Source organism: Manis pentadactyla, chromosome Y (genome assembly GCF_030020395.1).
Source record: "Manis pentadactyla isolate mManPen7 chromosome Y, mManPen7.hap1, whole genome shotgun sequence".
Lineage (NCBI taxonomy): Eukaryota > Metazoa > Chordata > Mammalia > Pholidota > Manidae > Manis > Manis pentadactyla.
The window spans coordinates 422,301-436,496 of NC_080039.1; the positions used below are offsets into that span (position 1 = coordinate 422,301).

Sequence of the window (14,196 nt, forward strand, 5' to 3'; positions counted from 1 at the left end):
TCCAACCTGAAAAATGTGCCCTAAGCTACCCAATCCTCACTCTGCTGTAAATCTAAACTCTGCCTCCCCCTACCTTCTTTAAAACCTTGCTGCTGCCCTGCTGAGTGTGACTTCCCCAGCCTGTGATAGCCAGACCACAGAACATCACCCAGGAATTTGCATTCAAATAAACTACCTGACCCTTAGTTGCCTCTCTTCGCCTGCTTATTTCAGCTAGGATTTATCTTACAGACATCACACGTGTAGGACAGTCACAAAGCCAGAAAGCAAATACATCTATATATGCTGTACTGTAAGAGATGATGTGAAGGTCCTGGAAGAGAGGAAAATCACAATCTTCATGTGAAAACCAGGATGTTGTGGTAAATTCCTAAAGGTTTGCAAGAGATAGAGGAATAAAAAATGTCAAGATAAAAAACTAGGAGTAGGGAAGACGTAAAAGATGAGAGGCTCCCAAGATGTGTATGTGAGAAATTATGACCCAGCAAAAGAGGAAATTAAAAGCCAAAACTCACTGAAACCTCACTACTGCCTAGGATTTGGGACCTACCTCTTCCCATCGCCTATCTTCCCTGCCCCAGAATCTCTATTTTGCCCTCTTGGCCACTCTTCTTCACCCAGCAAAGAGCTGTTTCTTGCTAGAGTAGAATGTGGTTTCCTCCAGGTTAAATTCGGCAAGTCTCCACTGTTACTCAAGGAGGAAAGGGGAGGGCTGACCTTGGGGCTTCCCATCTCAGAGAGACACCAGCTCCTTAAGGCCTGCCCAAGCCACGGTCCATTTTGTTAATGCCAGTTTGAGAAGGCGGATGTGGGGCCGCAAAAGCCACCCTACCTTGCCCCTGTTACTGAACCTGTGGATGTGCGCAGTGGCCTCTCCAGAGATGACCAAGCACATGACCATGATAGTGATCCCGGGAAGAATCTCCAACTACAGTGCTACGGAGCTACTCAGGGCAAGCACTTGCCTCCAGGATTCCTAAAGGTGACCCACTCTGGCCCCTTTCCCGTAAGCTCTGCAACAGCCCGCCAGTGGGGCGGGACCACGTGTGCCTTCAAAGGAAGCGACGGGGTAGGGCAAGACTCAAAGTCAACTACGACGCGCAGGTATGTGAACAGCTCTCGCGCAACCAATTCCGCCATACCTGTTTTGGAACTCTGGACTTTAAAATGGCAGAGGAACGTTCTCCAGCAAGGTTGGCAAGTCAGGTGTGCACCTTTCTCTTCAGAAAGTTCGGTGGGCAAAAAGGGGCTGCAGGCTGCACCCCTGCAACCAAGAGCCCGATGACTGCAGCACTGGCAGTAGTTTGTAGGTAGCACTGTGATCCGCCCAAAACAGAAGCACATGGCCCACATTCCAATGATAAACAAGACCTGTGGCAGTGGTAAACACAAGGTGCCTTACAATGACTTGAATAGCGAGGAGGAGGAAGAGAGCCATCTAGAGAGTGTCAGCGTGGTCTACAAGTCCACCCGCTTGGCAAAACCTGTGGGGCCAGAAGATATGGGGGCGACTGTTGTCTACGAGCTAGACAGAGAGAAGGAGCGTTATGCACAAGCCATCTTTGAGTGCAGCCAGAAGATCCAGGAGGATCTGAGAGGCAAGGAAGATGACAAGATCTACCGGGGAATCAATAATTATCAGAAATACACAAAGCCCAAAGATACATCACTGGGCAGTGCTTCCTCTGGGATGATGAGGAAGGGCCCCATTGGAGCTCCCGAGCATCTACGTGCACCATGTGCTGGGAATACCAGCCTGACATTTGCAAAGACTACAAGGACAATGGTTTTTGCGGCCTTGGAGACAGCTGCAAATTCCTCCATGATTGTTCAGATTACAAGCATGGGTGGCAGATTGAACGTGAGCTTGATGAATGTCACTATGGTGTCTATGAGGATGGAAAACATGAAGTGGAAAGGGAAGAGGAGAAAATACCATTGAAGAGTTTGATCTGTCGCCACACCAACCAAAACCCGGTTGTCACCAAGTGCAGGCATTATTTCTGTGAGAGCTGTGCATTGCAGCATTTCCACACCTCTCCGCGCTGCTATGTCTGTGACCAGCAGACCAGTGGCGTCTTTATTCCAGCAGAAGAACTGATTGTTAAACTGGAGAAGCATTGAGCTATAGAAGATGGTGTTGCTTCCAATTTCCCATTAGATACTGATAATGGTCCAATTAATATTTCTTAGTTTTCTCATCCCCAAATCTCAAAATAAATATTTTGTTGTCTTATAAATCTTAATGCAAGTCCTTCCTTTCTAAGGAATGTGACTGAGAGGAAAAGGAGTGTGGTGGTGAAGTGGGGTCCTGGATGGATGGCTTGTAAGAGCATAAAGGTAGGTATAATCAGGATTTTTACCGTTGTATAAATGCTTCCTGTGTGTAACAGATACTTTTCAGAACCCTTTGGCATAAATGCTGGGTATGGGAGAAGTTCCAGAAAGGAGCTAGAATTTATTTGAAAGTAACCAAAGCTGTGATGAATGCAAGAATTGAACTTATCTGTCAGATCACATTTCTGTATCACTTAATAATTTATGAAAGTACTTTAATGCAGTCTCTCTTTTGGGAGTCTGCACTACTTAAAAATACAGCCCAGTGAAAGGTGGAGGTGGGGACAGTGGGAGAATAAAGTTGGACTGGTAGCTAGTACCAGAGCAGGGTATGGGCAATGGTCCTTGCTCTCTTTGAAGTCCTACAGGTAACCCCCTCCTTCCATGCGTGATTAAAATAGTCTGTACTGTGCTGTCTAGTATAATAGCCACCAGGCTTCATGTGGCTGTTAAGCACTGTTGTTTTAAATGTGGCTGTATTGGCCACCACTGTAAAAGCCACTGTATTGGCCATCACAGTTCCAAATTGGCAGAATGAATCTGTAAAGGGCAAAAAACTAGTATTTTATAATCCATTGTCTGAAAGTGTCTGTTCTTACAAACAGCTGATCACAACCTGTAATTTATGTAGCAATCATTCCAACTAGTTTGAGAATTCCTCAGTGACTAGCCCGGAGCTTGGCATATAATAAGCACTTAATAAATAAGCCCAGAGAAGTATGAAAAGGTTGACTGGGGCTAAAGCCTGGAATCTTTAATCCAAGCTGAGGAGTTTTGACTGTATTCTGTTGGTAATGAGGAGACAGCAAAAGTCTGGGGAGGCGAACACAAACACTTCCTTCTTTATGTTACTGTATGCACTGCAGGGAGATGGAAGACAGGACGGACTGTTAAATCAAATGATTAGTTATTTTTTAACAATCTGATGAATTTGGGCTGATCCCAGGAAACAGATGCAATAAATTGTGAGTTAGTGTGAATCAAAAACTCACTTTTGCAACACATTTAATAACAAGGTATAAAGTACATTAGGGATACATGAAACACAGGAGAAGCCTACTGGGAAAAGAGCTTAAGATATCATGAGAAGTGGCATTTAAGAGGTAAGACAAAGAAACAGTTAAAGAAGATACAGGACTGAGGGCACTGCAGATGCAGATGGAGAAACAGGAGCATACACAGCCATGAAGGGCAAATGAGGAAAGTGATCTAAAGGTCTTTGAAAGAAATATGGCAAGGAGGGGCAGAAGATGGCAGCGTGACTAGAGCAGCGGAAATCTCCTCCCAAAACAACATATATCTAAGAAAATATAACAAAGACAACCCTTCCTAGAATAAAGACCAGAGGACACAGGACAATATCCAGACCACATCCGCACCTGAGAGAACCCAGCGCCTCGCGAAGGGGGTAAGATACTAGCCCCGGCCCCGTGGGAGCCGAGCGCCCCTCCCCCCAGCTCCCAGCGGGAGAAGAGCAGGCAGAGTGGGAGGGAGACGGAGCCCAGGGCTGCCGAACACCCAGCCCCAGCCATCCGGGCCAGATTGCAGGGCTCTCAATACTGGGAAAACAGGGCAGCAAGAACAGTGAGCAGGCACTGGAGGCCGGGTGCTGGAAAACATAAGAAAAGCAAGTGAGCATTTTTTTTTGTTTTGTTTTGTTTTGCTGTTTTGTTTTGGTGAGCACTTTTTGGAAGTCTTAAAGGGATAGGGACCCCAATACTAGGGAAACAGGGCAGCAAGACCGGTGAGGAGAGGCCTGAGGTTGGCACCGGAGAATAAAGAAAAACGAGCGACCACCTTTTTTTATTTAAAATTTTTATTATTTTTTTTTTAATTTAAAATTATTTTTCTTTTTTTTTTTTTTGTGGTCGTTGTTTTGTTTTGGCGGGTGCTTTTTGGAAGTCTTAAAGGGGCAGGGCGGGTCACTTAATCCAGAGGTAGGGAATCCGGGATCTCTGGGCACCCTAACCCCTGGGCTGCAGGGAGCAGGGAGGCCCCTTACGGAGATAAATAGCCTCCCAGCAGCTCCTGCTCCAACGCGACTCCACCATTTTGGAGTAGCTGCCCGAGCCAGGCCACGCCCACAGCAACAGCGGAGATTAACTCCATAGCAGCCGGGCAGGAAGCAGAAACCCTGTCTGCGCGCAGCTGCGCAGCACAAGCCACTAGAGGTCGCTGTTCTCCCAGGAAAGGAGGGCCACAAACCAACAAGAAAGGAAGTCCTTCCAGCCGTCACTCGTCCCAGTTCTGCAGACTATTCCTATCACCATGAAAAGGCAAAGCTACAGGCAGACAAAGATCACAGAGACAACACCAGAGAAGGAGACAGACCTAACCAGTCTTCCTGAAAAAGAATTCAAAATAAGAATCATAAACATGCTGACAGAGATGCAGAGAAATATGCAAGAAATATGGGATGAAGTCCTGAGGGAGATCACAGATGCCAGATAGGAGATGGCAGCAATGAAACAAACTCTGGAAGGGTTTATAAGCAGAATGGATAGGATGCAAGAGGCCATCAATGGAATTGAAATCAGAGAACAGGAACGCATAGAATCTGACATAGAGAGAGACAAAAGTATCTCCAGGAATGAAACAATATTGAGAGAACTGTGTGACCAATCCAAAAGGAACAATATCCGTATTATAGGGGTCCAAGAAGAAGAAGAGAGAGGAAAAGAGATGGAAAGTATGTTAGAACAAATAATTGCTGAAAAATTCCCCAAACTGGGGGAGGAAATAATTGAACAGACCACGGAAATACACAGAACCTCCAACAGAAAGGATTAAAGAAGGACAACAACAAGACACATAATAATTAAAATGGCAAAAATCAAGGACAAGGAATGAGTGTTAAAGGCATCTAGAGAGAAAAAGGTCACCTATAAAGAGAAACCCATCAGGGTAACGTCAGATTTCTCAACAGAAACCCTACAGGCCAGAAGAGAATGGCATGATATATTTAATACAATGAAACAGAAGGGCCTTGAACCAAGGATACTGTATCCAGCACGACTATCATTCAAATATGACGGTGGGATTAAACAATTCCCAGACAAACAAAAGCTGAGGGAATTTGCTTTCCACAAACCACTTCTACAGAACATCTTACAGGGACTGCTCTAGATGGGAGCACTCCTAGAAAGAGCACAGCACAAAACACACAACATATGAAGGATCGAGGAGTAGGAACAAGAAGGGAGAGAAGAAAAGAATCTCCAGACAGTGTATATAACAGCTCAATAAGCGAGCTAAGTTAGGCAATAAGATACTAAAGAGGCTAACCTTGAACCTTTGGTAACCACGAATTTAAAGCCTGCAATGGCAATAAGTACATATCTTTCAATAGTCACCCTAAATGTTAATGGGTTGAATGCACCAATCAAAAGACACAGAGTAACAGAATGGATAAAAATGCAAGACCCATCCATATGCTGCTTACAAGAAACTCACCTCAAACCCAAAGACATGTACAGACTAAAAGTCAAGGGATGGAAAAACATATTTCAAGCAAACAACAGTGAGAAGAAAGCAGGGGTTGCAGTACTAATATCAGACAAAATAGACTTCAAAACAAAGAAAGTAACAAGAGATAAAGAAGGACACTATATAATGATAAAGGGCTCAGTCAAACAAGAGGATATAAGCATTCTAAACATATATGCACCCAACACAGGAGCACCAGCATATGTGAAACAAATACTAACAGAACTAAAGGGGGATATAGACTGCAATGCATTCATTCTAGGAGACTTCAACACACCACTCACTCCAAAGGATAGGTCCACTGGGCAGAAAATAAGCAAGGACACGGAAGCACTGAACAACACAGTAGAGCAGATGAACCTAATAGACATCTATAGAACTCTACATCCAAAAGCAACAGGATACACATTCTTCTCAAGTGCACATGGAATATTCTCCAGAATAGACCATATACTAGGGCACAAAAAGAGCCTCAGAAAATTCCAAAAGATTGAAATCCTACCAAACAACTTTTCAGACCACAAAGGCATAAAACTAGAAATAAACTGCACAAAGAAAGCAAAGAGACTCACAAACACATGGAGGCTTAACAACATGTTCGTAAATAATCAATAGATCAATGACCAAATCAAAATGGAGATCCAGCAATACATGGAAACAAATGACAACAACAACACGAAGCCCCAACTACTATGGGACACAGCAAAAGCAGTCTTAAGAGGAAAGTATATAGCATTCCAAGCATATTTAAAAAAGGAAGAGCAATCAGAAATGAATGGTCTAATGTCATAATTACCGAAATTGGAAAAAGAAGAACAGATGAGGCCTAAGGTCAGCAGAAGGAGGGACATAATAAAGATCAGAGAAGAAATAAATAAAATTGAGAAGAATAAAACAATAGCAAAAATCAATGAAACCAAGAGCTGGTTCTTCGAGAAAATAAACAAAATAGATAAGCTTCTAGCCAGACTTATTAAGAAGAAAAGAGAGTCAACACAAATCAACAGTATCAGAAACGAGAAAGGAAAAATCACGACGGACCCCACGGAAATGCAAAGAATTATTGGAGAATACTATGAAAACCTATATGCTAACAAGCTGGGAAACCTAGGAGAAATGGACAACTTCCTAGAAAAATATAACCTTCCAAGATTGACCCAGGAAGAAACAGAAAATCTAAACAGACCAATTACCAGCAACGAAATTGAAGAGGTAATCAAAAAACTACCAAAGAACAAAACCCCCGGGCCAGATGGATTTACCTCGGAATTTTATCAGACATACAGGGAAGACATAATACCCATTCTCCTTAAAGTTTTCCAAAAAATAGAGGAGGAGGGGATACTCCCAAACTCATTCTATGAAGCTAACATCACCCTAATACCAAAACCAGGCAAGGACCCCACCAAAAAAGAAAACTACAGACCAATATCCCTGATGAACGTAGATGCAAAAATACTCAACAAAATATTAGCAAACTGAATTCAAAAATATATCAAAAGGATCATACACCATGACCAAGTGGGATTCATCCCAGGGATGCAAGGATGGTACAACATTCGAAAGTCCATCAACATCATTAACCACATCAACAAAAAGAAAGACAAAAACCACATGATCATCTCCATAGATGCTGAAAAAGCATTTGACAAAGTTCAACATCCATTCATGATAAAAACTCTCAGCAAAATGGGAATAGAGGGCAAGTACCTCAACATAATAAAGGCCATCTATGATAAACCCACAGCCAACATTATATTGAACAGCGAGAAGCTGAAAGCATTTCTTCTGAGATTGGGAACTAGACAGGGATGCCCACTCTCTCCGCTGTTATTTAACATAGTACTGGAGTTCCTAGCCATGGCAATCAGACCAAACAAAGAAATACAAGGAATCCAGATTGGTAAAGAAGAAGTTAAACGTCACTATTTGCAGATGACATGATACTGTACATAAAAAACCCTAAAGACTCCACTCCAAAACTACTAGAACTGATATCGAAATACAGCAAAGTTGCAGGATACAAAATCAACACACAGAAATCTGTGGCTTTCCTATATACTAACAATGAATCAACAGAAAGAGAAATCAGGAAAACAACTCCATTCACAATTGCATCAAAAAAAATAAAATACCTAGGAATAAACTTAACCAAAGAAGTGAAAGACTTATACTCTGAAAACTACAAGTCACTCTTAAGAGAAATTAAAGGGGACACTAACAGATGGAAACTCACCCCATGCTCGTGGCTAGGAAGAATTAATATCGTCAAAATGGCCATCCTGCCCAAAGCAGTTTACAGATTTGATGTAATCCCTATGAAACTACCAGCAACATTCTTCAATGAACTGGAACAAATAATTCAAAAATTCATATGGAAACACCAAAGACCCCGAATAGCCAAAGCCATCCTGAGAAAGAAGAATAAAGTAGGGGGGATCTCACTCCCCAACTTCAAGCTCTACTATAAAGCCATAGTAATCAAGACAATTTGGTACTGGCACAAGAACAGAGCCACACAACAATGGAACAGACTAGAGAATCCAGACATTAACTCAGACATATATGGTCAATTAATATTTGATAAAAGAGCCATGGACATACAATGGCGAAATGACTGTCTCTTCAACAGGTGGTGCTGGCAAAACTGGACAGCTACATGTAGGAGAATGAAACTGGACCATTGTCTAACCCCATGTACAAAAGTTAACTCAAAATGGATCAAAGACCAGAAGGTAAGTCATGAAACCATTAAACTCATGGAGGAAAACATAGGCAAAAACCTCTTAGACATAAACATGAGTGACCTCTTCTTGAACATATCTCCCCGGGCAGGGAAAACAACAGCAAAAATGAGTAAGTGGGACTATATTAAGCTGAAAAGCTTCTGTACAGCAAAAGACACCATCAATAGAACAAGAAGGATCCCTACAGTATGGGAGAATATATTTGAAAATGACACATCCGATAAAGGCTTGATGTCCAGAATATATAAGGAGCTCACACGCCTCAACAAACAAAAAACAAATAACCCAATTAAAAAATGGGTAGTAGAACTGAACAGACAGTTCTCCAAAAAGGAAATACAGAAGGCCAACAGACACATGAAAAGATGCTCCACATCGCTAATTATCAGAGAAATGCAAATTAAAACTACAATGAGGTATCACCTCACACCAGTAAGGATGGCTGCCATCCAAAAGACAAACAACAACAAATGTTGGCAAGGCTGTGGAGAAAGGGGAACCCTCCTACACTGCGGGTGGGAATGTAAGTTAGTTCAACCATTGTGGAAAGCAGTATGGAGGTACATCAAAATGCTCAAAACAAACCTACCATTTGAACCAGGAATTGCACTCCTAGGAATTTACCCTAGGGACGCAGCAATCAAGTATGAGAAAGATCAGTGCACCACTATGTTTATCACAGCACTATTTACAATAGCCAAGAATTGGAAGCAACCTAAATGTCCATCGATAGATGAATGGATAAAGAAGATGTGGTACATATACACAATGAAATACTACTCAGCCATAAGAAAAGGGCAAATCCAATCATTTGCAGCAACATGGATGGAGCTGGAGGGTATTATGCTCAGTAAAACAAGCCACGCGGAGAAAGAGAAATACCAAATGATTTCACTTACCTGTGGAATATAAGAACAAAGGAAAAACTGAAGGAACAAAACAGCACCAGAATCACAGAACTCAAGAATGGACTAACAGGTACTAAAGGGAAAGGGACTGGGGAGGATGGGTGGGTAGGGAGGGATAAGGGGGGGGAAGTAGGGGGGTATTAAGATTAACATGCATGGGGGGGTAGGAGAAAAGGAAGTGCTGTACAACACAGGGAAGGCATGTAGTGATTCTACAACATTTTGCTATGCTGATCGTCAGTGACTGTAAAGGGGTTTATAGGGGAGACCTGGTATAGGGGAGAGCCTAGTAAACATAATATTCGTCATATAAGTGTAGATTAGTGATACCAAAAACAAAACAAAACAAAACAAAACAAAATGGGCTGTTCCTGTGTGGTAACTTCCAATGAGTTCTACACAAGGGTATAAAGGGCATATAAACGTGTAGGCAAAGGGTCTGTTTGTGTTTATACAGAGGATCAAAGCCTAATTGGGCTACCCCGTAAATGAACTAAGATATGATATGAAAAATAACTTCCAACATCAGCAGTCTCTGGAAGACTCATGCCAGAAGATGATCATCAAAAAACCCCAACAAAGATCCACGCACTGCTACGGCTGTAGATGCAGTCATCCCACCAGCTCCTGGACTTGCCATGGGAATGAAGGAGATATCTAAGCTGGCCTGTGCATACAGTAAAACAACAAATTTGACTGGATCTATACTGTTGGAACTCAACCAAGAATTAGGAGAAGTGCAAATTGTAGCGCTCCAAAATCTTACAACTACAGTCTATTTAATGTTAAAAGAACATAAGGGATGTGAACATTCCCCAGGAATGGGTTGTTTTAATTTGTCTGATTTCTCTCAGACTGTTCAAGTTCAGTTGGACAATATCCACCATACCATAGATAAGTTTTCACAAATGCCTAAGGTGCCTAACTGGTTTTCTTGGTTTCACTGGAGATGGCTGGTAATTACAGGTATGCTTTGGTTATGTAACTATACTCCTATTATGTTAATGTGTGTGTGCAATTAAGTAGTAGCTTAAAACCTATCCATGCTGAAGTTACTCTACAAGAAGATATGTTAAAGAAATAATCAATCTTCCCACGTTTTCTTCCGCCTGCTACTTCTATAGCTTTTCTTCTTTCTTCCTAATTACAATCCTTAAATAGAATTCGTGCCTCATATCAAATTTACCGAGTATCATAATTCTTCCAAGTGGTAAAGATACCTCAAGTCAATTGCTGGGTATAGAAGCTATAGGGCATAAATATGCAAAGAAGTAAAAAGCTAACCATTTCAAACAATAAGGCTTCTCTCTCACTTACCAACTTTACATTTCCCTGTATGGCCCCGGAAGATGACTGGTTAGCCAGAGACGGGTAAGATTCCTCAAGGGAGGAACAACCTAAGACAGGCACAGTCGCAGGGGTGTCATCAGGTGAGAAATTGGGGATCAACAGAGGTGAGGCTTAGAACCTCACCCCCCCGTTCTGAGAGAAATCTTCTGCATACATGGATGTTTTATTGCCCTGGTCTAGCTTGGATTAACACATAGTCTACAGGCACACACCGGATCATCTACATTTGCTCTCTTACAACACTAAACTATGTTTTCTACCTTTATCTTGTATCTAACTACCACTTCAGCATTTTATTAAATATAATAATAATAAAGAGAGAAATGTGGTATCCACATGTAAATCAAGTATAAAAACCAAATGAGTATTCATATTTGAACTGACTGTATATAGTTCATAATGCACGAGCAAAACCGAAAGTTTCTGTGATGACTGCCCTTGTACTGTTCACTATGTAACTTATTCATTATGTAAGAATTTGTTCTCCATGTAAGAACTTGTTTGTTATGCCTCAGAAGATTGGAGACTGACGAAAATTAGACTTGGGGTGGATTAATGATTGTGCATTGAGCACTGACTCCCCTATACAGAATTTTATTGTTGTTAACAACCATTTGATCAATAAATATGAGAGATGCCCTCACACAAAAAAATAATAAATGAATAAAAATAAAAGTAGAGTGGAAAATGTGTTAGAGTCTTAACCACTAAATAAGCATAATTAAGTTGCAAGGTTCAATTGTGAAGGATGGAAATTTCAAATGTTTCTGAAGTTAATCATGGCCGAAAAAGTTAAATCGACTCATTCATTCTTAAATCATGTTGAAATGTCCTTTTAGCCTTGCAAAAAAATATAAACGACTGATGATGAAAGTCTCAGCATGTCATGGACTGTCACTATGATATAAATAAAAGCAGCAGACAACTATGAAAAAAAAAAGAAATATGGCAATGAGCAGCAAAATAATCATACAAATGTCTTATATTTTTACTGTTCCTCAGAATTTATACTGAGAAGTTATTCAAAGTAGAGTAAAGCTTCATGGGAAAAGATACACATTGACTTGTAATCTATTATGTAACTAAGCTGAGGGAAAACATCCAGGAGAAAACAAAGATGAAAGAGAAAGAATGCTGCTGCTGAAGAAGCTCTAGAATGCAGCTGCAACTGCAAGGGGATGGGGTCAAAGGCATAAATCAAGAAGTTAGTCATAAAGAGCTGAGAGAAGAGAACATGACATTTGCCTGCTATTCCACATGTCTCATACCTGCCTGAATTTTAAGAGTGTGCAAATGTTTGCAAATGGGCATCGCTGGGTTCTGGAACATTCAGCACATTCTTAGAAGGGATCATAACTGCACAACAACACATGAATTGATAGTGTGCTCAGAATATTTTTCATGTTTCAAACTTTATGATTACATTTTTTAAGTCAGAACTATTTTTATCACCTTGAATTAAAGGGTGCAACTTAGTATTTTTACTTGTCACTGATACAATCTTACACTAGTTTCAGGTACACAACACAGTGCTTCAACAGTTACGCATATTATATCCCCACCCCCACTAGTACTGCTATTATCTGTTAACATAGGTAGATGTTACAGAATCATTTGCTATATTCTCCAAGCTGTGCTCCTATCCCCGTGACCAACTACTTTATGATTGTGTATTTTTGTGCCCCTTTATTCCCCTCAACCACACCCACCCACCCTCTCCCCTGTGGTAACCATCCGTCCCTTCTCAGTGTCTGTGAGTCAACTGCTGTTTTATTCATTTAGTTTTGATTTGTGTTTATACTCCACAAATAAGTGAAATCATGGTATTTGTCTTTCTCCACCTGGCTTATTTTACTGAAAATAATACCCTATAAGTCATGTGTTAGTATAATTAAATGAAAAAGCTTGTCAGAATGGGCAAACAAAGAAACCTCAAAAATATGCTTTTTATAAATTATATTCTTCATTAAAAGTCACTGGTAATTAAATATAAGAGAAGGATATTCAATGTAATAACTAACAGGGAAAGCTTGTATAAATATAATATTAAGTATAGTAGACTTTCAGAGAAGAAGTTTTATGTATATATATATAAAGTGTCATATATAATTATATCATAACTATAATGTAGCTTTGTATTGATAAAAGACTAAATAAAGTGGCAAATTATTGCTGCATGTGTATGCACTCAAAAAACATAAAAGAATCATATTAATAACCTAACATTCCATTTTGAGATACTGGAAGAATATTTTCCAACTAAACTTATAGCAAGCAGAAATAATCAAGATTATAGTGGAATTTAATGAAATAGAGAGTAGAATAACTATACCAAAAATCAATGCAACCAAAAGCTGTTTCTTTGAAAAGATCAATAAAATTGGCAAACCTTTAGCTAGATTGACCGAAAATGTGAAAGAGTAGATCCAAATTTCTAGAATCAGAAATGAAAAAGGGAACATTACTGCTGATCTTACATAAATAAAAAGGTTTATAAATGAATACCATGAACAACTGTATGCTAATACATCAGATAACTTAGATGAAATGACAAATTTATAGGAACACGGAAACTATGGAAGCTAACATGAGAAGAAATACACAATCTGAATAGATCTATAACACGTAAGGAAAGTGAATTAGTAATAAAAAATTCTTCACCAGAAGAGCCCCCACTCAGATGGCTTCTGTGCTAAATTCTACCAACATTAAAGAAGAAATTGGTACCAACATATCACAAACTTCTCCAAAAAATTGAAGGTAATGGAAAATTTCCCAATTCTTCTGTAAAGTCAGTACTGCCCTGATATCAAAATCAAACACATCATAATAAAAGAAAACTACAGACTAATTTCTCTTACGAATATGGATGCAAAAATCTTTGACAACATACTAGCAATCTGAATCTACAACATATGAAAGTAATTGTACACCAAAACTAAGTGGAATTTATCCCAGCAATTCAAAGTTGATTTTACATCCAAAAATCAAATAATATTATGCCATATTAGTAGAATAAAAACAAAACTCATATAATCATCTCAGTAGACATAGAAAAAGCATGTTATAAAAATCCAATACCCCTGAGACTAGTGGTTACCAAATGGAGGGGGTTAGGGGAGGGTAAATGGGGAGAGGGAGAAGGGGATTAAGGGACATTATACTAAGCACTCACAATATAGGTAGGTCAAAGGGAAGGGAGTATAGCATGGAGAAGACAAGTAATGACTCTATAGCATCTTCCTACACTGATGGACTGCAATAGAATGTGGGGGGGACTTGATAATATGGGTGAATGTAGTAACCACAATGTTGCTCATGTGAAACCTTCATAAGATTTTATATCAATAATATCTTATTTAAAAAAT

General features: G+C 40.2%; 1 pseudogene; it reads left to right on the top strand.

Annotated features, from left to right (window-relative positions):
• The first annotated feature begins 1,167 nt into the window (after nucleotides 1-1,167).
• Nucleotides 1,168-2,193, top strand: LOC130682064 (E3 ubiquitin-protein ligase RNF113A-like; annotated as a pseudogene).
• Nucleotides 2,194-14,196: the final 12,003 nt, after the last annotated feature.